This window comes from Lynx canadensis, chromosome E2 (assembly GCF_007474595.2).
Source record: "Lynx canadensis isolate LIC74 chromosome E2, mLynCan4.pri.v2, whole genome shotgun sequence".
In the NCBI taxonomy this organism is placed as follows: domain Eukaryota; kingdom Metazoa; phylum Chordata; class Mammalia; order Carnivora; family Felidae; genus Lynx; species Lynx canadensis.
In genome coordinates, this window is record NC_044317.1 from 59,988,681 (window position 1) to 60,001,060 (window position 12,380).

At 47.4% G+C, this 12,380-nt stretch overlaps 1 long non-coding RNA gene across 1 annotated transcript; it reads left to right on the forward strand.

Moving 5' to 3' along the window:
• Window positions 1-1,081: 1,081 nt before the first annotated feature.
• LOC115502326 lies at window positions 1,082-5,535 on the forward strand. The gene is made up of 3 exons (XR_003965055.1): window positions 1,082-1,478; window positions 2,542-2,594; window positions 5,412-5,535. It is a non-coding gene; the product is annotated as an uncharacterized LOC115502326 (long non-coding RNA).
• Window positions 5,536-12,380: the final 6,845 nt, after the last annotated feature.

A 12,380-nucleotide genomic window follows, 5' to 3' on the forward strand; every position in this document is an offset into this window, starting at 1 on the left:
TTGCTCCCTTTGCCATATGGTTGGACTATTAGAATAGAACACCCTGTCCTGGCAAGAAATGTAGTATGATAAGTCGCTTTTCTCTTCAGATAAGTTTTAGACTTTATTATTATTTTTTAATGTTTATTCTTGGGACAGAGACAGAGCATGAGCAGGGGAAGGGCAGAGAGAGAGAGAGACAGACAGACAGACAGACAGACAGAATCTGAAGCAGGCTCCAGGGTCGGAGCCTGCCGCGGGGCTGGAACTCAAAGAATGCGAGATCATGACCTGAACCTAAGTCAGACACAACCGGACTGAGCCACCCAGGCGCCCCTAGCTTCAGACTTTAAAAGGAGAGAAACATATTCCACATACGGAGTAATAAGTATTATATGAATAATAATGTTTCTTACTATCTTGGAACACAATCACTGATATACAGGTAGGAAAGATGTTTTCAGTGGAAAGGAGGTACAGCGTCACCCTTTCTAACCAGTGCCTCTCCTGATATCTCTCTTCTCACTTTCCTGTCATGACCATGTCTGGGGTGTTTTCTTATTGTCCCTGACCACACCTACTGAAGGCCATAAACATGACTCCAAAGTTTCAGTCTACGTGTATTGACAAGAGAACTGACCAGGACGAGCGGACGCCAAGTGACACGATGGTATACGGTGTCCACTGTATGTATACCCTTTGGAAATTTGCTCCGATTCACACAATTGGAAAGAATGGGTTTGTAAACATATCTGTGACGTCCTAGACTGCATCCCAAGGACATCCGGTAGGGCTCCTTACAGCCCCATTGCCGCCGTTCCCAGTTTACAGCCCCGGAGCTCCATTTCCCGGCGCCGCTCACGTTCTGGCTCTTCATCCCCAAAGTCTGGGAGGACCTTCATTCTGAGGCAGCGCGCTCCACGGGCTCCCAAACTACACTACCCAGAAGGCGCCGCGCGGTGGCGACCAAGTGAGCCAATGAATGCGGACACGCTTGTGCGCGTGCGCACTGCCTGGGGCGGGACTTCCGGCGGCGTCCTCGTGGTGCTGGGTATCCGGATGAGGAGGGTGAGTGTTAGGGTTCCGAAGGGCTCTGGGGAAGGAGGGAGGGGCTGACACTGGATGAGACGAAGGAGTTGGGCCTCCATGCGTTCTTCACGAGGGAGCGGATTTGCCCTAGGAGGAATTCTGGACTGTGTCTGTAGTAGGTGGGGTGGTTCAGAAGTTGTGTGTGTAGACACAAAAGTGTGAGCTTGTGTAGACTCTGCCCTGCAGGTCACCATACTCTCCGGGTCACTTCCTGTGGAATGAAAGCTAGGTTAGCGGAGCTGGGGCCTGGGGCGGGCCCTGCCCCTGCCGGGCCGCCCTCGCCTGTCCAGGCAAGAGGAATGGTCCACTGCTATAGTCGAGGACCCCCCCGTCAAGTTCATCCCTGAGAGGATTAGGGAGCAGGCAGGTGGCTTACGTGCCTGCTTAGCTCCTCCAGACAACTCATTCACGTAAGTAGGTATGAAATAGCTATTGATTTAGACACCAGGTAACCAGTATCCCCCCGTAAGATGTCCATAGAGGGCCGCTTAGAAACGTATTCATATCCATATTTGGATGTGCAAACCGTTTATGATTGGCTGAAATGTTCGTTTATGTGTATTTGCTTACAGTGGAAAACTATATGTGGCGTCCTCTTGAAACCTTTAAAAGTAGGAGCATTTACAGTTTCAAACCCGGGGCACCTGGGTGGCTCAATCCATTAAGCGTCTGACTCTTGATATCTGCTCAGGTCACGAGCTCCTGGTTCATGCGTTTGAGCCCCGTGTCAGGCTCTGCGCTAACAGTGAGGAGCCTGCTTGGGATTCATATTCATTCTCTCTCTCTCTCTCTCTCTCTCTCTCTCTCTCTCTCTCTCTCTCTCTCTCAAAAAATAAATGAACATTTAAAATACATTTAAAGTAAAAAAAAATTTTTTTTAATGTTTATTTTTGAGAGAGAGAGAGTGTGAGCAGGGGAGGGGCAGAGAGAGAGGGAGACACAGAATCTGAAGCAGGCTCCAGGCTCTGATCTGTCAGCATGGAGCCCGACGTGGGACTAGAACCCACAAACCGTGAGATCATGACCTGAGCTGAAGTCCAGTGCTTAACCGACTGAGCCACCCAGGTGTCCCTAAAAAATATTTTTAAAAACGTTTCAAACCCTGCTTCCTCATTTGTTGTTTTTTTTTTGTTAATTTTTTTTTCAACGTTTATTTATTTTTGGGACAGAGAGAGACAGAGCATGAACGGGGGAGGGGCAGAGAGAGAGGGAGACACAGAATCGGAAACAGGCTCCAGGCTCTGAGCCATCAGCCCAGAGCCTGACGCGGGGCTCGAACTCACGGACCGCGAGATCGTGACCTGGCTGAAGTCGGACGCTTAACCGACTGCACCACCCAGGCGCCCCGATGCTTCCTCATTTGTATTGGACACGCGTCCGGAACTTTATCATGTGGCGCATACAGTTCATACATAGCATGTATTACTTATATTTGATACCAACATCAGCCCTTTTCTTATCTACGTCTTACAGATAAGGCGTTGAGATTTAAGGAGGTTCAGTTCTTCCTCAGATTCACAGAGCAGGTAAGAGACAGCTTTTAGCTACCGGGAGCTGCACTTAGACCCTCTGGCTCAGGTCAGCTTGCTCCAGGGCAGGGCAGAGGCTGCAGTGTAACCCAGGCTGTAGAATCCTGTCCTGTTTACCTCTTACTCTTGGCCTCCCTCTCCTAGGGCCCCGTGGCATCGGCAGGAATGCTTCTGGCACCTGCAGAGGTATGTGAGGGGTGTCCCAGCCTTCATGGTCCCTAGTTGGCACCATGATGTATGATTGGTGTGTCCTTTAGAAATTTGCTGTGATTCACACATTTTGAAAGAATGGGTTTGTAAACATTTCTTTAATTTTTTTTAATGTTTATTTATTTTGAAGAGAGACACACACACACAGAGCATGAGCAGGGGTGGGGCAAAGAGAGAGGGAGACACAGAATCTGAAGCAGGCTCCAGGCTCTGAGCTGTCAGCACAGGAGCTCGAACTCACCACAAGATCATGACCTGAGCTGAAGTCGGACACTTAACTGACTGAGTCCCCCAGGCGCCCCTGTGAACATTTCTGTGACATCCTAGACTGCTCCTCAAGGAAGTCTGGTAGGGCTCCTTTTGGACCCATCACAGCCCCTCCTAGTTTGGAGCCCAGGAACCCCACTTCCCAGCGCCACTCCCGTTCTCCTGAGACTCTGCCCCTACTGTTCTGCTTCCCTGGGTCTGGAAGGCCTGTGGTTTCACCAGACTCAGGGTCTAGATTCGGTGCTGGAGTATATGGATCGCTTCCTGTCTGAGAACAGATGGGGTAGGATTCGGAGGGGTGTCCTGGCACAGAATCCAGAATGTTGAAACGATCGAGGTGAAGGTCTCCGCATAGCTGGGCTCTGAGTGGAGAGAATGGACAGCGTTTGTGGCACAGAAGGATGAGAGGCTGAGGGTCTGTGGTCCTCATGTAGACCTTGAAGGGTAAGGGTGAAGCAAGGAGCAGGGCCAGGTGCTTTCTGGTCCTAGGAGACTGGTGATCTGGGGAAGAAAACTGCTGAGTGCGTTTGTCGTGCACTGTCTGGATGTCACGTGCCGAGTGGCCTCTTAACCATAGCATGGAAATGCACGGAGCGCGAACCAGAGCGGGTGGGAATAGGTACATCAGGGGAGGGACGGGAGACGTGCAGGAGGTACAGTCCATACAGTGACGAGCAGCCTAGGAGGAGTGTGAGTGGTTGGCTCTAGGTCCTGTGCTGGTCATTTATGGCAGACAGATGACTCGGACTTTGGCTGTCTGCGAGGCCAGATCTGCGAGACCCCCAAGGGGTGGGGCTCCCCCGTGCTTGGCCCAGAGCTTAGCAGTTGCTTTCCTGTTCCCTTTCCACCTGTTTACTTTGTGCCGGACACAGTGGGGGGGAGTGAGCGGGCCCAGTGCCAGCCGGCCCGGCACCTCTTCCGCTTTGGGACGGAGGGGGGAGGACTGAAGACCCTAGACGCAGAGGTTGCATGGACTGAACTGGCGCGATTGCCGAGGGCTGTGTGGTCTCTGCCGGAGGTTTCTCCCAGGGGGAGTGGGGCCTCCTCGATGAGACTCTGATGCCTGTACTGCTGTGTGATGCTGGAGAGCTTTGCACTTCGCGCATGACTAGGTAAGGCCCTCAGATGTGCTCCTGAGCTGGGCGTTGCTCTGTCCCCCTCTCCCTCCAGGGCTCATCGGGGCTTATCTTGTCAAGGCTCTGGGTGCTGTTTCCTTTCCTGGCACGTTTGTTGTGGGTGCACGGCTGGGCTGTGAGCCCTGTACCACCTTTCCCCACGCGCCCCGTTCTCCACTGCCCTGAAGTCTCAAAAAGTATGGCTTAGGAGTCAGAAATCATAAAGTCTGTCAGGGACACTGCCGTGGCCTCTCCTGTCCCTTGTCTTGTTACTCTCTCGAGATGAGTGCAACTTCTGTGCCCGAGGTCATCCCCTCTCTTTATGATTCTGGGGGCCTCCACGTGCCAGGAATCTCAGCCACAAATACGGTCATTACTTGTGCAGACCCCTGGCTTGATTTTGCAGGACCCTCTTCTGAAGCTCTGGTAATTCTGGAATGTAGGAAGGCATGGGTTGGGTTGTTGTGGGCATGCGCCATCTTTCCCCGAGCTCTGATCTCTGCCGGGTCGCACGTAGCTGGTCACCTTCAGTAAGAGGGATGGCCCTGTGTGCCTGAGGGCTGGACAGGACATGCTCAGCCAGACGTGGGCCTAGTGCATCAGAGCTGTGAGGGTATATGTTGAAGCTGGATTCAAATCACATTGGGAAACTGTCTGGTGTCCCCCACTTTTGATCCAGGGTCAGTGTCCACACCTCATGTGCACCCTTTCTTCCGCATTGTTATTTCTACTCTGACTTCCAGCTCTTGGTGTCCCCCATGTGCTCCTTTCTGTGTCCTTCACCTGTCACGCATTCCCTTCTGTTGCCTCCTTGAAGGGCTCTCCAAGACTTCAACTATGCTTAAGATCGCCTGCAAGTCTGCACATACCCTTAAATGGTCCTTGAACATTTCTGGGTGTGGACACAGTCTTCTACCCAGGGCTCACCAGTCACCGGCAGCCATGGCCTTGTTGAAAGTCATTTGCAGAGGGAGAGTTAGGGAGTCCGCCTCTCCTCCCTGCACTCACCTCTCCCTGGTGTCCTTGCCCAGAGTCAGGGCTGTCCCGTCATGGGCGCTGGCCAGGGTGAGCTCTGCACAGAAGGCCTCACTGTCTCAAGTCCCCCTGGCCCGTGAGCAGTCCCCTGGCCTCATCTGTGGGCGTGTCCGACACACATTCCCGAGGAGGCTGCCTCGTCCCAACAAGGTCAGCGTGCGGTTGACCAGCATTTCTCTGTTTACAGGTTGCTGGCATGGAGCCCGGGATGAGGAGGCCCCTTCAGGGCACAGTGTTTCTGTAGGAGCATCACAGGTCAGGACTCCAAAGCCAGGCCCGTCCGTCCAGGAGGCCCAGCCCTGTGAGACGTGTAGCTCGCTCTTGAAAGACCTTTTGCGCTTGGCTGAACAGGATGGTATACACCCCGAGCAAGGCCTGTACGCCTGTGGGGGAGAGTGTTGCCAGCACCAAAAGCATCAGATTAGAGCGGAACTTTCCAGGAGTGATGAGGGGAGGCCTTCATTTGTGAAGAACTGTAGAGGTTACATGACAGAATCTGTATCTGCATTGAAAATGTGAAGGGATTTATAGGCAGCCCAGGTGGGCTCCAAGAGCAGGCCCTTCATAATGAGTGGGAACAACACAGGGACTCGGTGGGTGCAGAGAACTTTAGAAGTGAACAAAATTGGGGCACCGGGTTGGCTCAGTCAGTAAGGCATGCAACTCTTTTTTTTTTTTTTTTTCTTTTTAAGTTTATTTTGAGAGAGAGCGTGTGCTCACGAGCATGTGTGCGATTGAGCCTGGGAAGGGCAGAGAGAGAGGGAGGGAGGGAGAATCCCAAGCAGGCTCCACACTGTTAGCACAGGGCCTGACACGGGGCTTGATCCCATGAACCATGAGGGAAATCAATAGTCAAATACCGACTGAGCCACCCAGGCGCCCCAGAGCATGTAACTCTTTTTTTTTTTTTTAAGTTTATGTATTTATTTTGAGAGAGAGAGAGAGAGAGCATGGGAGGGGCGGAGAGAGAGGGAGAGAGAGAAAACCCAAAGCAGGCTCTGAACTGTCAGTGCAGAGCCTGAAGTGGGGCTTGAACCCACGAACCATGAGATCATGAGCTGAAATCAAGACTCGGACGCTTAAGTGACTGAGCCACCCAGGTGCCCTGAGCATACAAGTATAAAAAAAAATTTTTTTTTTTAATGTTTATTTATTCTTGAGAGAGAGAGAGGGAGACGCAGAATCCGAAGCAGGCTCCAGGCTCTGAGCTGTCAGCACAGAGCCCAACGCTGGGCTTGAACCCATGAACCATGAGATCGTGACCTGAGCTGAAATCAGACACTTAACTGATTGAACCACCCAGGCGCCCCCCCAAGCATTCAGCTCTTGATCTCAGGGTTGGGACTTCAATCCCCACCTTAGGCATGGAGCCTATTTAAAAAAAAAAAAAGTGGACAAAATTCTTAGAAATGTGAATGTGGGAAAAGCTTCAGCTACAAATGTATATTTGTTGATTGTGAGAAAACCCACACTGGGGAATGGCTGTATGAGTGCAGTGACTATAGGAACGCCTTCTTCCTCAAACATAAACTTATTTGAGGAAATCAAACTGGATAAAGGCCTTAGGTGGAAAATTCCATGGGTGTATGCCAATCTCATTAAACAGGAGAGTTTCCCTGGAAAAAGGCCTTCTGAGTGCCCCAAATGTGGGAATGCTTTTAAGTATAGCTCTAACCTCAGTGTGTGTGAGTTCACACCGGGGAATGGCCTTAGGCATGTTGGAGATTCCTTGGGTGTTCACATTCACTAGACCCTGGGGAATTCACACTGAACAAAGAAAGTCCTTTGGAGTTTAGCCATCCTGGGAAGTTCTTGAGATGCAGCTCCACGCTCCTGGGCATCGAAGAGTTCACACTGGAAAAGGACTTACCGCAGTGATTGACTGTTACGTATAATATTATGAGCGTGAGTGTACCAAGGTCCCTTTGAGACCGTTTGAGACTCTTCCGTTCTTTACAGGTAAATACTCAGAAGTGAAAGTGCTGGTTTGGTGTAAATATTTTGCAGAACTGTTACATATTTCTGTACCCATTTCATATGCCCACCAAGAGTGCGCAGGATTCCAGTTTCTCCAAGTCTTCGGATTTATTACTTTTATTATTGTTATTCGTATTATTATTATGACTTTGATACCCACTATGGTAACTCTGTTTTTAGTTTTTCTGAGGAACATCCATCATGTGCTCCATAGCAGCTGGATCACTTTGTGGTCCCACCGACAGTGTACAAGGGTTCCGCTTTCCCACGTCATTGGCAAGACTGTGTTTTGCTTTGTTGCTAATAGTTGTCCTGTCACATGTGAGGCGATAGCTCATTGCGGTTTTGATTTGCATTTACTCGATGATCAGTGGTGACGAGCATTTTCTCATATACCTGTTGACCATTTGTATGTCTTTGGAGAAATGTGTGTTCAAGTCCTTTGCCCATTGAAAAAATCCAGTTATTAGGGGCGCTGGGTGGCTCAGTTGGTTAAGCCTCCGACTTAGGCTCAGGTCATGATCTTCTTCATGGGTTCGAGCCCTGCGTGGAGCTCTGTGCTGACAGTTCAGAGCCTGGAGCCTGCTTCGGATTCTGTGTCTCCCTCTCTCTCTGCCCCTCCCCTGCTTGCACTCTGTCTCTCTCAAAAATAAATGAATATTAAAAAAAAATTTTTTTTAATCCAGTTGTTAGCTTTTTATCATTGAGTTGTAGGAGTTTTACAGATTTTGGAGACTAACCCTGCAGCAGATGGATATATAGGTTTCAAATATTTGTTCCCATCCTGGGTTGTCTGTTTCCTCTGTAACCACTGATCTTTTTTATTATCCACAGTTTTGCCTTTTCTGGAATGTCCTACAGTTGGAATCATCTGCTCCACGTAGCCTTTCCAGTTGGCTTCTTTCATTTAGTATTATGCATTTAAGTTTCCTCTGTGTATTTTCAAATTGATAGCATATTTTCTTTAATCACTGAATAATCTTGCTTGTATGAATGTACCAAAATTTGTTTATTCATTTTCCTCTGTAAAGACATCTTGATTACAGGTTTGGGCATTTATGCATAAACATGCTGTACATCCAAGTGGCGGTATTGTGTGAACGTAACTTCTCAGCTCGTTTGTGTACATGCCAAGAAGCATGATTCCCGCATTCCGTGGTCACAGTATATTAGGTTTATGAGAAACTGCCAAGCTTCACTCCGGAAGTGCTGTGCTATTACTATTTTCCACAAGCAAGAATAAGAGTCTTTGTTTCCAGGCATTGATGATGTCATTATTTTCGATTTTAGCCATTCAAGTAGATACATAATGGAATGTAATTTTTAAGATTTTGTTGTTTTTTATCTCATTTTTCTTTTTCTTTTTTTTAATGTTTTTATTTTATTTTAAGATAGAGATAGAGCATAAGTGGGGATGAGGCAGAGAGAGAGGGATACACGGACTCAGAAGCAGGCGCCAGGCTCTGAACTGTCAGCACAGAGCCCGATGCGGGGCTCATACTCATGAACTGTGAGATCACGACCTGAGCCGAAGTCGGACGCTCAACTGACTGAGCCACCCAGGCGCCCCATCTCATTTTTCTAATGACAAATGTTGAGCATTTTTTCATATTCCCCTAACTTTGTCTTTTATGGAGAAGTCTTTTTTTTTTGAGAGGGAGGGAGAGAGAGGGAGCGCACTAGCAGGGTAGGGTAGAGGGAGAGAGAATCTTAAACTGGCTCCACACACAGTACGGAGCCTGAAGGCAGGCTCCATTGAGGTCCATCTGATGACCCTGGGATCGCGACCTCAGCCGAAATCAAGAGTTGGATGTTCAACCAACTGAGCCACCCAGGCGCCCCATGAAGACATTTTTTTAATCAACTGCAGCTTATCCCATTTTTCTTAATAAATTGTGATTTTGGTGTCATATCTCAAAATTTACCACCAAGCATAAGGTCACGTGTTTTCTCCTATGGTATCTTCTAGGGGTCAGAAAGTTTTGTATTTTAAACTTAGATCTATAACCCATTTTGAGTGAAATTTTGTGAAAAGTGAAAGTTCTGTATATGGATTCATTGTTTTTACTTATGGCTTTTCACTTCTAGCACCACACTTTGAAAAGATTATCCTTTCTCCATGGAGTTGTCCTTGCTTCTTTGTCAGAGATAGGTGGATGGTATTTGTGTTGACCTATTTCTGGGCTCTGAGTTTCAATTTTTGCATCTGTTGAGATGATCATGTATGTGGTGGGTTTTTTTTTTTTTTTGTCTCTTATTCTCTTCATATGGTGTATTCCATTGGTTAATTTTAATTTTCAGATGTTAAATCAACCCATCTTGCATTCCCCAGACAAATCCCACTTGCTCATAATGTATTATTCTCAAGATATGCAGCAAAATCAGATTTTCTGATAATTTTCATACATTTTTTTTTTTAAATGTTTATTTATTTTTGGGACAGAGAGAGACAGAGCATGAACGGGGGAGGGGCAGAGAGAGAGGGAGACACAGAATCGGAAACAGGCTCCAGGCTCCGAGCCAACAGCCCAGAGCCTGACGCGGGGCTCGAACTCACGGACCGCGAGATCGTGACCTGGCTGAAGTCGGACGCTTAACCGACTGCGCCACCCAGGCGCCAATTTTCATACATTTTTTAATGTTTATTTATTTTGAGAGAGAAAGAGAATGTATGAGCAGAGAAGGATTAGAGAGAGAGGGAGAGAATCCCAAGCAGTCTCCAAGCCCAGCATGGAGTCTAGTGCAGGGCCTAATCTCATGACTGTGAGAGCATGACCTGAGCCGAAATCAAGAGTCAGATGCTTAACCTACTGAGCCACCCAGATGCCCTTTTCTGATAATTTTCATGTATCTGATATCTTTATAGATAAGGGTTAATTGGTCTGTAGTTTTCTTGTGTTGTCTCTATCTCACTTTGAGATCAAAAGAATCTTAACCTCATAGAACCAGTTGGGAAATGTTTCTTCTTTATTTTCTGGAAGGATTTGTGAAGACTAGTGGCATTTCTTGTTTTAAATGATAGAATTCCCTACTGAAGGCATCTGGGCTTGGGATTTCCTTGTGGGAAGATTTTCAATTACTATTACTTTGTGTAGTTCTCTTTAGATTTTCCTCATGTCATATTTAATCATCTTTTAAGGAATTTGTACATTTCCTGTAAATTGTTTAAATTTGATGGGTAAAGTTGCCCATGATATTTCCTTATGATGCTCTTAATCTCTGCAGGGTCAGTAATCATATTTCCCCTTCATACCTGGTTTTCTTAGTTGCTCTTATGTTCTTGACCTACCTAAAGTTATCAATTTCAATAATTTTTTGGAAGAACCAGCTTTTTATTTTCATCAATTTTTATAGTGTTTTTTTTTTTAAGTGTTTATTTTTGAGAGAGAGAGAGACAGAGTGGGAGTAGGAGACGGGTAGAGAGAGAGGGAGACACAGTATCCAAAGCAGGCTCCAGGCTCTGAGCCGTCAGCACAGAGCCCAACCCGGGGCTCCAACTCACAAACCGTGAGATCATGACCTGAGCCGAAGTCGGACGCTTAACTGACTGAGCCACCCAGGTGCCCCTCTAGTGTTTTTCTTTTTTCTATTCCAGTGACTTTTGTTCTAATCTTTATAAATAATACCTGTGTGTTTACCATCTCCTGCTTTTGGGAGAAAGTTAGAGGCACACAGAAGAGGGGGAATGCTCTGTAATGGAAAAAAGGTAAGGTTTCAGGAGTGCCCTGGTTGTAGGATGCTGGTGTGAGGGTGCAGTGGCAGGGTGGGGGTGGGGTAAGTAGAAGTGGGGATCCTGTGTGATTTGTTAAGTGTACATATTTGACTTTCTCTGGTTGCTCTTAAGTGGGAAGTTTGAGCAAAAATTACAGAAGGTGCTAGTAACTAATCAAGTTCCTAACTACTGACTTTTTTAGTAACGTATTGTAAAAACCTGAATACAGGATATTTAGGGTGTCCTGACAAAATCAGTATAGGAATCAAGACCAAATCATTAAACACAGGACATGTCTTTGAATTGCGCCAGGGTCTTTATTTATAAAGGTGACTGACTGAGTGCAACGTGGAGAGGTCGATGCCATGCACCTTTATTTATAAAGGTGACTGAGTGCAACGTGGAGAGGTCGACACGAGAAGGCAAGTTGTGCTACTCAACAGTCTCCTGTGTTGTGACTGGTAGATTAACATTTATTAAGTACCGCACAGGGTGCTGAATGGTGGGGTCATTACAAGGGCCTTTGGGAAGTCCTGTCAGGAACTTACATTTGCTTGTGACTCTTCAGGCTGTAATCTAGGGCATGTACTTCCATGAGGAAGTGGATGTCAGTGTAAAGTCCCCTGCAGGCCGCTTGGCCGAACAAAATGGATGCTGAGACAGTGACACCAGGAAGTAGCTTAGCTACACTCTACATACCCAGAAATAAGAGGCCTGGCACACCTCGGAGGTCTGCACAAAACCATGTCACCTGCAGGAAGGACAGGGCGGGAGGGGGCACTGAGATTATGCCTTTATGACTGATGTGTCAGGGAGTCCCCAGGTGGGGACATGCTTTGTCAGGCAGGAAGCAGAAACACACATTAGGGCTGGTTCTTGAGCTGTTTGTAATAGGAGCTCTGCAAGCCTGTAAAACTGACTAGGAAGAGAGGAGTACACACCTTTGTTAGTTTGGCCTTCAGATGAACGCTAAAGGGACAAATGGAGAAAAACAGAACAGTCGGGATACAGAGAGCGGCTGGCAGCTCTCTCCCCGATGTGTCCCGTGCACCTACTGGAGAGCCTGAAACCCAGTGGGTGCATACTGTGCATCTCAGATACGTAAATACACCCCCCACAGCACAGTTTCCCTGTTCATTTTCACCATCTAGGCAAGCCTTTCAAAATAGTGTCTCTCTCTCTCTCTCCAAGCAGTTAATAGCCTCGTTTTCAAGTATAAAAAAGACAAAAACCTGAGTGTGGCCAGATTCAAGCAGAGCCATAAGCGTAGTTTCATTCTCTGGCTTTTCAGATTTCACGTTCTGGCAAACTTCCTTAAGATCTCAATTTTCCTTTTTTTTTTTTTTTTTTTTTTTTAATGTGAACAAGTTATGTCTCTCCAGCTGTATTTCTGCTACTCTCTTTGAATAACTGATCATTATTAATACCTTTCAGTAATTTCCGTTTCACAAGTGTTTTTCACAGATG